Source organism: Choloepus didactylus, chromosome 12 (assembly GCF_015220235.1).
Source record: "Choloepus didactylus isolate mChoDid1 chromosome 12, mChoDid1.pri, whole genome shotgun sequence".
NCBI classification, from domain to species: domain Eukaryota; kingdom Metazoa; phylum Chordata; class Mammalia; order Pilosa; family Megalonychidae; genus Choloepus; species Choloepus didactylus.
The window spans coordinates 13,587,833-13,604,854 of record NC_051318.1 but is presented as its reverse complement, the minus strand read 5'-3'; the positions used below and the strand labels follow the sequence as shown (position 1 = coordinate 13,604,854).

Genomic DNA, 17,022 nt, shown 5'->3' with positions numbered 1-17,022 from the left:
TTGCTTGTGGATGCTTGAATGTTTTCCTGATCCATTACTACTGCACACTAGGAGTATCTCTGCCTCTTAACGAGGATGTGCTGGCTATAAATAATGCCTTCCCTGACATTTCCCATGAATGAAAATAACGTAGCCTTTGAATACTGAGTACACAAGCCCATAGTCCACAAAATAGCAGGCCTATCCAATCCTGCAGAGTGCAGGCAACCCAAAGCAAATGTCCTTTCCCACCTTCTACCAGTAGAGGGCAGCTCTCTTCCCACAAACTACCTAGTAAGCTCCAAAAGGCAAGGCAGGAAAAAAAAAAACTGTAGAACTTTTATTTATAGCTATTATTTTAATCTTAGCTTTTTAAATTTCTTAGTTGGTGTGTGCATAATAATAAATGAAATATATGAGCATATGTTACATTTTCATAGTTTATAAATACATAAGTGTGCATATATACTGTTAAACTAATGTACCATCAAAAAAATTTGGAGAACATGACTCTAAATTTGTTTCCTATAAGTCAAATTGTGACTTCCCCAAATCAAGGGTCTATCATTACATCTTGGGAAATTTTCTTTTTCAGTAAATATTTAGGGTATATCCACTGTGTCCTGGGCACTGTGCTGGGATCAGAAAATGCAGTAACTGGCAAAAGAGACATGGCCCTGACCTTACGAAACTTACAGTCTTGCACAGATATATATATATATATATGAACTTGATAGTTTCAGGTATTTACTTCTAGCTATTCCAATACATTAAAACCTAAAAAGTATTGTCTAAAAGTGTGTAAGAATGTCCACCAGAGTGACCTCTCGACTCCATTTGAAATCTCTCAGCCACTGAAGCTTTATTTTGTTTCATTTCACATCGTCCCCCTTGTGGTCAAGAAGATGTTCTCAACCCCACAATGCTGGGTCCAGATTCATCCCGGGAAATGCTGGGTCCAGATTCATCCCGGGAGTCATATCCTGCGTTGCCAGGGAGCTTTACACCCCTGGGAGTCGGGTCCCACGTAGGGGGGAGGGCAGTGAGATCACCGGCCGAGGTGGCTTAATTAGAGAGAGAGGGCCACATCTGAGCTAGCACAGATAGATATTTAAAAATTGAACACAAAAATACTTCTTTAAAAAGCATACGTTGAAAGACTTTCCTGGCAGGTGACATTTAAGCTAAAATCTAAAGGATGAAAACTAGGTAGGCAGAAAGGGTGGGAGAGGAATCTTTAAGGCCTAAGGGAAATTTGCCGCCCCCCCCCCCCAAGGACTGTAAACAGATCATGTGACCGGGGCACCGTGGGAGAGGCTGCCTGGCTTTAGACGGAACCACTGGGACAGATCACGCAGCGACTGGAGACCCTGTAAGGATTTTAGATTTTGTCCTAAATGCAGTGGAGAAGCCAATGGCGGGTTTTAACTAGGGATAAGAAATCAAGCCATTTACTGAAGCTTCCATTTCAATTTTTCATTACTCAAGGCTGCAAAGAATGCTTCAGAGAGTCATCTACACACTGTAGAGGAAGATTTCCAAAGTTTTGTTTTTAATGACAGCTTTGGAGGGCAGTATTTGAAACGCTGTGTGGACAACCAGCGTTGAATAGGTAGAAAAGTCCAGACCACTGGGTGAATGCGTGCGTCTGCTACTCCTTGCAGGTGGTCGCTCCGGCCGCGGGGCGCTGGTGTGGCCCAGGGGCCAGGACGCCCTGTGTGCTAAGGCCGCCCAGGGGGCACCTGCGCTCCCAGCGAAGCTCCGCCCACGGCACCCAAGTGGCCTTGCGCCCCCCGGCGCCACCCTGACTCGTGCGTTCTGCACCTATTTGCTCTGAATGCATGTGTGCAGCGCACGCGCGGACACACGCTGTACCACACACGCAACCAGACGCAGTGCCACGAGCGCGCGCGCCCGCCTGCGCCAGACGGGTACGGATCGGGCCCCTCCCCGCCGCCGTCGCGCGCTCGGCGGCGATCTGTTTTGCTCGCGGTGGCGGGACGCGAGCGCGGAGAGGGAGGGCAGGGCGGAAAGCATCCAGGACCCCGGCCCCGCCCCGCGCAGACACCCGGCCGCTGCGCCCCTCGCGCCGCTCCCCTTCTCACGCGCTGGCTGGCGGGTGCTCGGCCTTCGCCGCGGGCTCCTGGCACACGGGGCTGGGGTCGCCCTGGCGCCCTCCTGTCCCTCCTCCCGCGGGGCCGCGGGCGCGAGCACGGCACGTCCCAGCCTTGGGGAGTGGAGGACGCCCGTCTTCGGACTGGGACCGTGGTAGGAGACGAGTAAAGAGGGAAAGGGCTTGGAAAATTACGGCGGCACAAGAAGGGGCAAGACCAGATGGGCAGGCAAGGCCGACAGGCTTGGGTGTCGCGGCGTACGAGTTGTCGGGGTGTCTGATGTAACTGGTAACAGCGTCAGCCCGCGAGCCCAGGTGTGCAAAAGCAGCCCGCCCCTTAAGTTTCGGTATTTCAACTTCATTTCTGACTCCTCTGAGCTACAAAGCACCTCGTCTTCCCTGCCCCCATTCTGATGAGCTGGTTGAAAATAAATCCCAGTTCTTCTTGGGGTCCCCCTCTAGACTATTAGGCAGAGGTCTGGAAGCTTATTCGGTGACGTGGTGGGGAGGTTCATGGTTAAGTAATTTGCCCAAGGTTACATGGGCAGTGAGTGCCAAAGTTAGAATTCAAACCCTGATTTCTTGGGCTTCAGAGGCGGCGTCCTCAACCAGGCTGCTGCGCCTCTCGGAAATGTTTAGCTTCAGTCCTGTTTGCAGCCAGTTTGGACCACAGTGCCCTGAAGTATAAGGCGCTCCGGAACGGATTCCGGGCTTCAGTTTCTCATCCGGACCAAATGGGGTTGGACTTATTTATGTAGGGATCCCTTCCAGCCCTAACAGTGAAGGAATCCCGGGAGTGTAGCTGGTCTGGTCATTTGCAGGCACCCACGGTCACAGCCATGCCTGACGGTCCGCAGATGCAGCAGCTCCTCAGTGGTCTCGCCAGGGCGGAACTGGTTTCTAAAAGGGTAACCTGGTCGGTTCAGGAGGGCAGAGGGGAAATGCTGATGATGGCAAGGGAGACCACCCTGAACCTCCACCCCCTCTCCTGACACAGACACAGACAAGGACTTCATTGAGCCACGCTGGAAAGGAAGCTGACCTTTGAGACAAGAGGGAATCACTTTTTCCAGAGAGCGCTTTCATCACACCAGGCGGAGTAGTGACTCCTGGAATTATCAGCTGTCCAGCTGGATTTACGTTTTACTTTCCAAAATAAACATAACCAAAAGGAGCAGGATGTTCTAGTCACTGCTTAAGGCAACTGTGTTGATGTCTTTGAAGCCAGAGGCAGGTGACACACAGAAGTGGAGACGGGAAGTTTTGAATTAAATCTGTCGGCTACTCTCCCTCTCTCTGGGGCTGTGGTTTGGCAAGTCCGGACACGTTCCTAAAGAGAGTTCCAGTTATGTGCAAATCGGTTTGGAGACTCAAAGTCTGCACTCCCCTGAATGGGAGGGTGTTTCCTTAAATTCCAGATATAATCAAAATGCTTCCTGGTGTAACAGCCCTTTGATGAAGGCAGATGACAGGCTCAGTTTGTACATAATATCAATGGCTACTTTCTTTATGTATCTATATGTTCATGTGAAATTTTGTATTTCTTACCAAATAGAAAATACCAAATTAAGTTGCTTTGATTTGGACGTTTTCACCCCAAACCCTGAAAGCTTTCAGAAGGGAAGTTGTTTCCATTTAAAGGCAGTTGGTCCCATTGGGATAGAAATACTGTCTCCTTCAGCTTCTAGGCTCCTTTTATAAAATCCTGGGGGTAGGAATTTATTTAGCTCATCCCCAGGATTCTTGGGTGATAGAACTTTACACTGACTGCTATACAAGCTAGATTCATTAATCTCATTTTTAAGCTACTTGGAGATCAGGATTTCATGACCTACTTGATAAACCATCTCTGTATTTAATTGCCATCAATTTGGAAATGTCTTCTTGGCTCTAATCCAATCTCTGACTTTAGCATTATGGAATCTTAAAGTTGGAAATTAACCTTAAAGATCATTGTGGTAGTTTTGTTTTTTGTTTGTTGTTTTTTTGTTGTTTTTTCCCTTTTTTTTAATTGGGATTGTTCAGATACCATACAATCATCCAAAGATCCAAAGTGCACAATCATTTGCCCCCGGCACCCTCACATAGCTGTGCATCCATCACCACACTTAATTCTTGTTCAATTTTTAGAAACTTTTCATTACTCTGACAAGAAATAAAGTGAAAGATGAAAAAGAAAAGAAAAGGAAAAGAAACTCAAATCCTCCCATATCCCTAACCAACCCCCCTCAATTGTTGACTCGTAGTGTTGGTATAGTACATTTGTTACTGTTTATGAAAGAAGGTTGAAATACTACTAACTGTAGTAAATAGTTTGCAATAGGTATATATTTCTTCCCTATATGTCCCTCTATTATTAACTTCTAATTGTATTGTCATACATTTGTTCTGGTTCATGGAAGAGATTTCTAATATTTGTACAGTTAATCATGGACATTGCCCACCATAGGATTCAGTTCTATACATTCCCATCTTTTGACCTCCAACTTTCCTTCTGGTGACATATTTGACTCTGAGTTTCCCCTTTCCACCTCAATCACACACCATTCGACACTGTTAATTATTCTCATATCTTGCTACCGACGCCTCTGTTCATTTCCAAACATTTAAATTCATCCTAGTTGAACATTCTGCTCATACTAAGCTACCACTCCCCATTTTTAAGCCTCGTCCTATATCTTGGTACCTTATATTTCATGTCTATAAGTTTACATATTATAATTAGTTCCTATCAGTGAGACCCTGCAATATTTATCCTTATGTGTCTGGCTTACTTCACTCAGTATATTGCCCTTAAAGTTTTGTCATCAACCCATTTTTTTTTTTTTTAAGATGGTTTTGTTCACACACCATACATTCCATTCTAAGTAAACAATCGATGGTTCTCTGTATGGTTACATATTTATGTGTTCACCACCTTCACCACTATCTATATAAGAGCATCTACATTTCTTCCACAAGGCAGGAGGGAGAGTCAAAGTAGGTAGAGAGGCAAAAGAAAGAGGGAAAAAAAATGACAGCTAGGAAGCAGCAAAAGGAAAAATAACCTTAAATCAAAGTAGAGTAAGGAGTCAGACAACACCACCAATGTCAAGTGTCTAATATGTCTCCCCTATCCCCCCCTCTTATCTGCATTTACCTTGGTATATCACCTTTGTTACATTAAAGGAAGCATAATACAATGATTCTGTTAGTTACAGTGTCTAGTTTATGTTGATTGCATCCCTCCCCCAATGCCTCCCCATTGTTAACACCTTGCAAGGTTGATGTTTGCTTGTTCTCCCTTGTAAAAGAACATATTTGTACATTTTATCACAATTGTTGAACACTCTAGATTTCACCAAGTTACACAGTCCCAGTCTTTATCTTTCCTCCTTTCTTCTGGTGCCTCACATCCTCCCAACCTTCCTTTCTTGACCGTATTCACAGTTATCTTTGTTCAGTGTACTTACATTACTGTGCTACCATCCCCCAAAATTGTGTTCCAAACCACACACTCCTGTCTTCTCCTATCACTCTGTAGTGCTCCCTTTAGTATTTCCTGTAGGGCGGGTGTCTTGTTCACAAAGTCTCTCATTGTCTGTTTGTCAGAAAATATTTTGAACTCTGTCTCATATTTGACAGCTTTGCTGGGTACAGGATTCTTGGTTGGTGGTTTTTCTCTTTCAGTATCTTAAATATATCACACCACTTCCTTCTTGCCTCCATGGTTTCTGCTGAGAGATCTGCACATAGTCTTATTAAGCTTCCTTTGTATGTGATGGATTGCTTTTCTCTTGCTGCTTTCAGGATTCTCTCTTTGTCTTTGACATTTGATAATCTGATTATTAAGTGTCTTGGCGTAGGCCTATTCAGATCTATTCTGTTTGGAGTACGCTGTGCTTCTTGGATTTGTAATTTTATGTCTTTCATAAGAGATGGGAAGTTTTCATTGATTATTTCCTCTATTATTGCTTCGGCCCCTTTTCCCTTCTCTTCTCCTTCTGGGACACCAGTGATACGTACATTCTTGTACTTTGTTTCGTCCTTAAGTTCCCGGAGACGTTGCTCATATTTTTTCATTCTTTTCTCCATCTGCTCCTTTGCGTGTAGGCTTTCAGGTGTTTTGTTCTCCAGTTCCTGAGTGTTTTCTTCTGCCTCTTGAGATCTGCTGTTGTATGTTTCCATTGTGTCTTTCGTCTCTTGTGTTGTGCCTTTCATTTCCATAGATTCTACTATTTGTTTTTTTGAACTTTTGATTTCTGCCTTATGTATGCCCAGTGTTTTCTTTACAGCTTCTTATGCGAAATCTTCTCTAAATTTTTTGAATTGATTTAGCATTAGTTGTTTAAATTCCTGTATCTCAGTTGAAGTGTAAGTTTGTTCCTTTGACTGGGCCATAACTTTGTTTTTCTTACTGTAGGTTGTAGTTTTCTTTTGTCTAGGCATCTGACCTCCTAGGCCACCCCAATTGGGTTTTCCCAGACGAAAACAGGTTCAGGTCACAGAAGGAAGAAATATTCAGTATCCGGTTTCCCTGATGGTTTTTCTTAGAGGGTTGACACAACTGTGCTTTTCTGCCTGGCAGGTGCACCTGTCAGCCTGTCACTGGCTGGTGTAAGGGCTCTCCTCCCCCAGGCTTTGGGGTCTGGTTCTGGTAAGGCAGGCAGTAGAGCTGGCCCCTCCCTTTCCTCTTGGGAAGCTGTGCCCCCTCCAGAGAGGTCATCTGAATATCAATAAGTTCTTTGTTTCTCTGCCTCTGCTGATCAAAGTGTTTTGATTTTAAAATGGCTGAGGCTTTCTTTACTGCAAAGCGCTGTGGGCTGAAAATGGCTGAGGTTTTCCCCACAGAGAGAGAAAGGGACAGAAAGCTCCCAGATTCATCCATCAGCCAGAGATAGCACCCAATCCTCTGGGCTCCCCATCCTGAGACAGATATGTGCCCCAACCCTCCTAAGGTCAGTTGTCACCAAAAGCCTCTGTGTGCTTGTTGGGGATTCACTGTCTGTATTGAGCGGTTACTATTAAAACCCCAGTTGGAGCTGGGCTGAGGTCCACTCGCTTATTTGGAGAGTGCTGTTCTCTAGCACCGCGAGGTTTCCATGAGGGAGGGGCTCTTGGCTCTCAGCTCTCAGCACGGGTCCGCAGTTTTTACTATAGATTTTATGCTGCGATCTCGGGCATTCCTCCCAATTCAGGTTGGTGGATGATGAATGGATGGTCATGTTTGTCTCCCCACAGTTATTCCAGGTTATTTACTAGTTTTTTGGTCATTTATGAATTGTTCCGGGGGGGACTAACAGTCTTCCATGCCTCTCTATGCCGCCATCTTAGGTTCCTCTCCATTGTGGTAGTTTTATATCACTGCTGTAACAAATTACCAAAACCATGGTGGATTAAAGCAACACAGAATTACTACCTTTACAGGTCTGTAGGTCAGAAGTCCAACACAGATCTCACTGGTCTAAAATCAATGTGTTGACAGGGCTGCATTCCTTTCTGGAGGCTCTAAGGGGTGTGTCATTTCCTTGCCTTTTCCAGCTTCTAGAGGCAGCTTGCATTCCTTGGTTTGTGGTCCCCTCCTCCATCTTCAAAGCCAGCAACATTGCATCTCTGTGTCCATTCTTCGCATCTTCCTCTGACTCTGGACTCAACTGGGAAAGATTCTCTGATTTTAAACAGCCATATGATTATATTGGCCCACCCTGATAATCCAGGATAATCTCCCATTTCAAAATCCTTAATTCAATCACACCCACAAATTCCCTTTTGCCTTGTAAATTAATATATCCACAGGATGTGGACATCTTTGGGGGCCTTTTTTCTGCATACTCCAGTCATCTTTTCTTTTTAAATTTTTTCTGTTAGAGAAGTTGTAAGTTTACAGAAATATCATGCATAAAACATAGAGTTCCCGTATACCCCACCTCACACACATACAGTTTTTCCTATTATTAACACTTTATATTAGTGTGGTATCTTTGTTACAATTGATGGAACAATATTATAATTTTACTATTAACTATAGTCCATAGCTTACATTAGGGTTCACTGTTTGTGTTCTACAGTCTTATGTGGTTGGTTTTTTTAAAAATTTAATCTAAAATTTTCCCTTTTAACCACATTCTAATACCCAGTCATCTTTTCCAACTCCTTTCTCAAAAGAGGAATCCCCTTTCTAACACCTCTTTCTAACCTGCTCATCTAGATGCTCAGTACTTCTCCTGATGGAGAGTTCACTACTTCACAAGGCTGCCAAGTATAATGTTGCTCAACTGTGAATGTCAGAAAACTATTTATTATGTTCAGTCCCAGCAGTTCCCATAAGATGCCCAGAAGAAGAAACCCCTACCCCATGCCCCAGTCACACACGTACCACATGAAGTTCTTAAAATACTTGAAGACAGCTAGAAGATTTCCCTTTTATTCATTAATCCAACACATTGAGCACATATCATGTGTAGGTGCTATTGTAGGCTCCAGGGATGCAGTGATCAGTGAGCCAGGTCAGGCTCCCTCTCCCATAATGCTTTCCAGTGAAGGAAGCAGGCAGATAATCCAGCAGGCAGTCTTAGCAGGGGCTTGAGCACTACCAAATCAGGGGCACCAAAATGATTTTTGAATCATCTAACTAGTAATTACGGAGGGGGAATTAGAACTAGTTGGACCTTCATACACATACTTTATATTTTAGAAATTTTTTTTGAATTGTAATGGAGGAACTCTACAATGTTTTCAGAGTTTAGCTCTTCTGAAGATTTTTTTCTAGCCCTGAGGGAGAGAGATAAGAAATAAGATAATTTCAGAAAGTGGCAAGTGCTATGGAGAATATAAATCAGGATAATGAAAAAGATGTTTACCAGATGGTGAGTTTTATGAGATGAGCAGGGAAAATCTCTGAGATGATATTTGAGCTGAATCTGAAATATGGGAAGCGATGGTGTGCCAGTTTGGATATATTATGTTCCCCAGAAAAAGCTATATTCTTTAATGCAATCTTGTAGGAACATATTTATTACTCTTTGTGATTAGGGTGTGACCTTTTGATTGTGTGTTTCCATGGAGATGTGACCCACCCAACTGTGGGTAATACCTTTGATTAGATTATTTCCATGGAGGTGTTACCCCACCCATTCAGCATAGGTCTTAATTAAATCACTGGAGCCCTATAAAAGCTCAGACAGACTGCAGCTGAGAGACATTTTGGAGGCAGCTGTTGAAGCAGACTTTTGCTAGCCCAGAGTTTGCCTGGGAGAAACTAAGAGAATATCTCCAGACACTTAGAGAAAAACATACTAGGGGAAAACTGTTTTGCAACTAGAACAGCTAACAGAGGTTTTCTGGATGCCATTGGCCATTCTTCAAGGAATGTACCCTATTGTTGATGCCTTAATTTGGACATTTTCATGGACTTCCAGACTATAAATTTGTAACCAAATAAACCCTCTTTATAAAAGCCAGTCCATTTCTGATATTTTGCATAACTTAAGCGTTAGCAAACCAGAACAGATGGCGAAGAGTATTCCAAGCAGAAGAAACAGCAAATGCAAGTGCTGTGAGATGAGGATGTTCTGTGTCTGGGGACAGAAGGGTTGGAGGGCAGTGAAAGAGGAAAAGAATCACAGAGCATGAGGTCTGGGACCGGATAATGGCTTGGGGTAAGAAGTTTCCTTACCAATTTCTTTTACCTCTTTCTCATATCCTATGGGTTTTAGGACCCTCATCCAACATCCTGAGCACTCTGCTTTCTCACCAAATGACTTATGGAGTCTATATTCATAAATAAAGGATAAAGTTGAATGAATTCACTAGCTGCAAGACTGAAGGCTCCCTGGTGCCTTGTTAGCTGGCCCTTTTGGACCTGACTGCTTTGATCTTTCAGCTTCTTAATTCTGAGTTGCTTCAACTTCAGGGAAATGTAGCCCTAGGAAAGGAGGAAAGTTGGAATTTTTTATAGGATCCCTACACATCTTACTGGAAAATGAAATTTGCCCCAGATTTTAGTCTCTAGCCCAAAACTGCTGGTAAGGGAAAGTATGACAGACACTTTTTGCAGCTTACCTAATATCCTTTTTCCTTTACTAAAAGAACCCTAATTTGATTTGGGGCACCAATATACTCAGCTTAAAAACTCACCTCCCCAGAGTCTCAGCTAGCCACAGGTAGCCCCATCATTCAGTTCTAGCACAGTTACTGGAGGGGGCTTTCAGAATAGGAGAAAGACTTATCTGGAATACACCTTTTGTCCTCGCCTTCCTGCCTAAACACTGACTTGGCAGTGTGGCAGCCACCCTGTGCCAGGAGGGGTAAAGCTATGCCTGAGGACAGCTGAGCAGGAAAACAGAGGATCTGAGTCCCATGGAGTTTCTGAGGATCACATCAGTACAAGATGGCCTAATTCTGTGCTCCTTAATTTGTGAGAAAAATAAACATTTTAATTAACTTTATTGCAATATAATTTACATACAATAAAATGTCTATTTTAAGTGTATAATTTAATAAGTTTTTAAAAAATGTATCCACCAGTGTTAAGCACCACCCTAAAAAGATATAAACATTTCCATCACCCTAAATAACACTCCCTTTGAGCCTTTTCCAACAAATCCCCACTATACTCCCCTCCCCAGGCAACCACTGATCTGATACCTCTCACTCTAGAAATGGAATTACAGAGTATGTATTTTGTGCCTGTTTTCTTTTGCTCAGCATAGTGTTGGTGAGATTCCTCCATTGTTACGGGTTGGATTGCCCTGAAGACAGACTCTACGTGGAGATTCGTGTTTACTAGGCAAGCATAGCAGTGTTCATAGGGCCAACACCGATGGAAGGGAAGGGAGGACAAGGAAGCAGAACTGGGCAGATGTAGAAGTTAAGCTGAGTAGCCGACCCTACAGAGAGTTCTGAAGATTGGGTGCCCATTCAGTGCCATCCCAAGTTGGGACAAGGGAGCTGGGCCTCCATCACCATCAGTCATTGAATGTGGCCACCTAGGGAAGGAGATGTGATCTTGGCTGAGGCACCTCTCTCCAGCTGAGAAGGGTGCTGGTGGCTGAGTGCTTTCTGGCAGCAACTAGGGCAATAAGACCTTCCTTCCTGAAGGCAGAGCTCAGTGGTACATCAAAATGGCCACCAAAGAAATATTTTAAATAAACCCTTTACACCACTTGGATCCACTTCTTGATGTCAGTTCCGACATCAACTCCTACAGGATTCTGGTTGGCCTCTCTTTCTGGGGAAGGTTAATGGAGTTGAAATAAAGTCTCCATGGCTGCACCTGTTTTCAGAGCCATCACTGATACTCATCATCTCCCTCCTCTAACTATCCATTCTAGAATCTTCTCACTCTCAGCTAGCACCTCTGCTGGTGCCAGTGCCTTCCTGAGTGGCATGACCAAGATCTTCAACCCTGAGCAGTTACAGCCTCTGTCACCATGCCCATCTCAGCTGGGGTTGCTGCACATCAATTTGCCATCAAAATTGGACAAGGAAGCAATTCTCCCTCTCATGTCGTCAGCGCCCACTAAAAGAATGACTAGGTACTGACTTGTATAAAAACTTAAATCATTCTGAAGTGTTGGTAATTAAAATAGCTTTGGGGATATTAATAAGATAGGGGTTCCCTGAAAGCTCAGTGCATCAACCCAAAGGAGGGGATCTATGGATTTCAAAGCATGTGCTGAGGGTCTGATATGTGTCCAACTCTGTGCTAACTTATCTGCAAGGATCTTGCATTATAACTGGAGTGATAAAAAGGACACTCATGAAATGAAGAACAACATAGCAATACACTCTGTGGCTCTGACTATATGACAGTAGTAATAGGTAGATAGATAAATACATACATACATATGTTTAATTTTTTAAGTGAGAACAGCTTCTATTGGGTAAACAAGGTGGCTTCCTGGAAAAGGCAGAGATTTTCGACAAGATGAGTAGAATTGAGATAAAGGTTAGATGGAAAGACAGTCTGTAGATTCCTGTTGACATCATGGCGGCAGGATGAGAGGGTGAGCTGGGCCTATCACTGTGGGTAGGGCGTAATCTGGGTGTTCTGCTCTGGTTGTTAAATGTCAGTCCCCTCAAAGGCACCTCGAGGACTAGGAATTCAGTGGCAATGGGGCAGCACAGTTCTGGCAGCAGCCATTGGGCAGGCACACCCACACTACCTCCCTGAAAAGTGAGAAAGAACCACAAGGCAAAAGTAGAGGATACGCAAAGCACCTGGAGAGTTGAGTCCCCAGGCCTAGAGCCATTTCCCACCGAAGAGCCGCCCAGGAACTAGGAACTGGGAAGCCTGACCCTGTGGTGCTCAGAAGGAAGGAAACCTGAGCAGTCCCACATTCGCCCCTCCCAGTGGCCTCTTCAGAAATAATGTGGGTGTCCATCTCTATAGGCCACCAAGCCCCAAGCTGAGCCCCACTGAGCTCACTGGAACTGAGTTTATCTGAGTCACACACAGAGCTCCAGGCTGTGGTGACAGTCAGAAAAATCCAGATAATGCTCCATTAGGTGAAGGTCATCAAGGTTTTGCTCTTATTTGCTTATACTTCACCTTCTGTTGGTCTAAACTCAGCTTATCCATATGCATTCTGGGAGCAGAGAATAGGAAGGTGTAATTCATATTCATGTCTGTGCTGCTGTTTCCCAAACAGAGCTAGAACTGAAATACTAAAAATAAACCTCATCAATTTTCATTCAAATTTCCTGACACTGACACTATAATGTTGAAAGTTCATCAGTGGACTGGGTTATCTGATGACACAACTCCACTGTCAGGAAAATAATGCATTTTGTAATTAACGTTTGAGGTTTCTCCTTCAATTTGCTTCCTTATTAGAATGCTTTGTTGCAAAATGATTATTTAAGTTTGTGTATTTATTTTAGGCAAACACCTTTAAGACTCAGAAGAATTCTGACTTATTTGGCAGCAGATCCAAATTTTAAAAAATACAAAGATTTTTTCTTCTACAATCTCTCTCTTGACTTGTCATGATGTTTCTTATTTGCTATTCATGCTATTAATTATTAGCAGGAATTTTACTGTTCATCTTTATATTGTGCAATACCAGTTTTAAATTCAAATATAAGAGCCTGTAACTTGTATATGGAATCACTGAAATTACTTAATTTGGATTTCATAGTTTGTACATGTACATGTATTTTATTGTTTCAGGAACAGTGGAACCAGTGAACGAAACTAGCTCAACTTTTATTTCACTTTTCAATACACACATTCTACCAACACTCTACCTTCAGCTTATTGATGAATAAGAAAGGACAGACAGAAAAAGGAACCATGGGGTTGCCTAATCTTTCTCTTTCTTTCTAGGTCATCATTCTCGGTGAAAAGCTTTGTATTTTCTGCTTTGGAAACAAGGAACCCTACATTGCATTTGCACTGGGCCTGGCAAATTATATAGCTGGTCCTGTCTCATCCATGGCTAGTGGCAATGTAAAAAATGTATGACCATTTTGGAAAACAGTTTGGTAGTTTCCTGTGAAGTTAACCATGCATTTACCACATAAACCATGGGAGAGAGAAGCTGATTGAGTTAATGTCACATCTGCACCCCAAAGAAGAGAGTAGAAGAGATCTTATAATTGGCACCCCCTCCAGAACCACACAAAATGGACGAGGGGCAATTCCCCCAAATGAATGGAAAAAGGCAGTCTGAGCAAACAAAAATAATAGACAGGCTGGACAACAAAGGGGAGAACAGAATTGTAGGAGAGGGCAGGAGAGAGGTAAGAAAGGTGAGAATATTCCGCACAGATGGCAGTGCTGAAATTCAAGATTCCTGCCAACTTCAATAAAGCACTTGTTTGATTCAAGTCTACATTAACACACTGTTTTCGTTTCCAAGCTGCCAAAGCAAATACTTACCATGGGTTTGCTTAACAACAGGAATATACTGGGCTCAGGGTTTCAGAGGCTAGAAGGCCAGCTTCCTCCCAGGGTTGGTATCTTCTGACTAGCAGTCAATCTTTGGGGTTCCTTGGCTTTTGCGTCACATGGTGGCGTCTTCTTTCTTTTCCAGGTTCTGTTGACTTTCCGCTTCTGGCTACTCCCTGGGGCTTCTCTCTCTGTGTCCAATTTCCCTCTCTGTGGCCTTCTCTATAAAGCCTTCAGTTCATAGGGTTAAGACCCATCCTGATTCAATTGAGCCACACCTCAACTGAAGTAACTTCATCAAAAGGTCCTATTTGCAGTAGGTTCGTACCCACAGGAATGGCTTAAGATTGATAACAGGTTTTTCTGGGGTATAAAACTCCAAACCACCACAGACACTATCTAGAAAAAATAAGTTGTCTGTGCAAAGAATTGGTTGTAAATTATACCTGAGCCAACTAACCACAGATCGAATGTACTCAGCTACATATGGGACTCTGATCCTGGTGAGGCTGGAAGGATAGATGCAGGGATGACTCCTTTTTCACTGCTGTGACCACAAAGAGAAGCCGCCTGTGTAGGTGGGTGGTTCCAAACCCCAGGATGGTGGAAGAAAGAGAGGGAGTCAGGCCAAACTAAAGAGCCCCCAGCTGTGATTTGGGAGGCCCAAGGTCTGTTTCTGGCTAGCACCCTCCCCTTCCCTTCCAAATTATTGCCAATGAGAGGGGATCAAATCAGGGTCATAATCAGATGATCTGGGGAATACATGCTACATTTCAATATATTGTTATTGAGGAAACAGGGATCAAAGAATTTTGTGGCTATAGCAGCTTTCTGAAAACCTAGATACACAATGAATCCAGGAAAGGCATTAATTGTTAAAGCTCAGAGATAGAATATGTTAACAAAGATATGAGGCTTGTTCATATCCTTTGTGTCACAGCATCTACTCGAAAAAAAAAAAAATCTTTGGTTGATAGAAAAACTGGAGGAGAAAGAGGCTCAATAGCAGGAATAAATATAGGATGGTACACTTAGAAAGGAAAAACAGCAATGCCAGTATCACACTGGCAGATACTTACTGTGAACAAATCATGAACAAAAGTGCCTCAAGACCAAGGCAAATGTACCACAAACTGGGCATGAGTGAGCACAAAAGTCCTTTTATTAATAAAGCAAACTCAGCACTGGATACAATACTCATAATACTATATGTTGATGTTTATTAAACACTATAGGCAAGGGACTTTTATTATCTGCATACATTATCTCATTTAACCTCACTAGGTAGGTACTATTGTTATTCATATTTTACAGGTAAGAAAACTGATGATCAGAAAGTTTAGGGGCTTGCACAAGGCCTCCTAGCTAAAGTGTGGTAAAATTGGGATAAAGCTGACATTTGTCACTAAAGTCTGTGTCCCTCATCACTATTGTGAATTGCCCCAGAGAGCATCCTGCTCATGGAGAACACAGGTGTTACTTCTGGACCTTGGCAAAGGGGCTTGGCAAACCTAAAGAGGATTCAGAGGATAGCAATGAAAGGAATGTGGATTATATAACCCAGAGAATAGAAAGCTGAGATGGGATCTGTAGCAGTGTTTCTTTTATCTGTCTGCAGTTGGGATCAGGGAATAGCAAATGGGTGCAGGGGGAGTTGGAAAGTAAGGAAAGATTGGGGGTAGACCGGGATTAAATTGTGACTCTCTCTAGAAGTAAAAGGTGCTAAATATTTGTTGCGGCCATGGAGGTCACCTCTTAAGATACTGCTGTTAAAGCATAACTGACTGACAGCCTCCAGCTGTCACATCGTTGGGTCCACCATGGAATTCGGGCCATGGCCATGCTTCCCCCAAGCTGCCCCCAGCCAATGAGCGAGCCCGATGAAGGACTAGAGCCAGGCCATTTCTGTGCAATGGAGGACTCCTCTCCTGGACAGCTTTGATGTGAGACCCTCTCAGAACTGCACTGCAGTCTGGAGCTTTTCCTGCCCAACCCTCCTTCCTTTCCTCTCTACTTTAGTAGAAATCAGACCTACAGCACGCTCTGGGGCTCTCCTCACCTACTCCTGCTCATTAACCCCTTATCCTTCACAGGTGTTTTCTCTAATAAATCTCTTTTATAATCCTGTCTTGTTGTCTGTTTCTCAGCAGTCCATACTGACACAATCATGAGTGTGCAGCTAGAGGGAAATAATAAAACCTTTTGTCTTTCAAAGCAGACCTGGCAATTAACTGAGTGAGAAATCTGAAGTGTGGGCTCTCGGAGGTTCAGAGAGGGTATACTTGAAAATCTCTTCGTCTTCTCCTAGGCCTGGGATTCTATGAGTGTGTATAGGTATACCAGGTTGAATGTTCCTACTTTATTTTTTAATGTATTCACTATAATAAGGACCTAAGAAATGTGGCCTTGGGGTGTTTACCTGATCAATAATGAGAAATTCCTGAAAAAACATCTTCATTGTACCTATCACCATCTCTGATCTGAAACCTGGAGTGCTCTGATAGATGCTATTAAAATTACTTCAAATGTGAGTAGACCAGTACTTCACCGTAACAGGAGGCTGCAGATATGAAGTCTGACCCCTCCCAAATCAATTTGGAACTCTACTCAGAGTCCCTGGAGCAGCTTAATGAGATGTGGTTAAACTTCCCCAAAGTCCAAAGAGGTCAGGTAGTCCGTGGCTCCTAACATTTTTCCCCAATAGGTTAGAAGAGGTCTTTCCCTATATTGAACTTGACTCATTAGCCCTGTAAGACCAACAGTTAGACATCTCCTGACAATGGACACATGGGCTCACAGTTCGAAAACTTCTTTGGAGTTGACAAGTGAGACTTAAAAAAAAAATTACATTTATTTTGCCTTCTTCCTAACAAGCCATGTGACTTTGGGTAAATTATGTAACTGTTCAACATAACCCAAAATACCCTGGGTGTTGAGGTCAACATTAGAGAACCATTGATGTTATGTTAGCCCCTTTGAAGGGTGCAAGGTCATTCTTAGTTTCTCATGAGGACTGGACTATTTCAGAAAAGATCTTCTAGGGATATGGCAGCTTCCT

At 43.3% G+C, this 17,022-nt stretch overlaps 1 long non-coding RNA gene across 1 annotated transcript; it reads left to right on the top strand.

The window, feature by feature from the left end:
* Nucleotides 1–1,922: 1,922 nt before the first annotated feature.
* On the top strand, nucleotides 1,923–14,020 carry LOC119507048. The gene is made up of 3 exons (XR_005211113.1): nucleotides 1,923–2,407; nucleotides 11,404–11,607; nucleotides 13,401–14,020. It is a non-coding gene; the product is annotated as an uncharacterized LOC119507048 (long non-coding RNA).
* The last annotated feature ends 3,002 nt before the right edge of the window (nucleotides 14,021–17,022 follow it).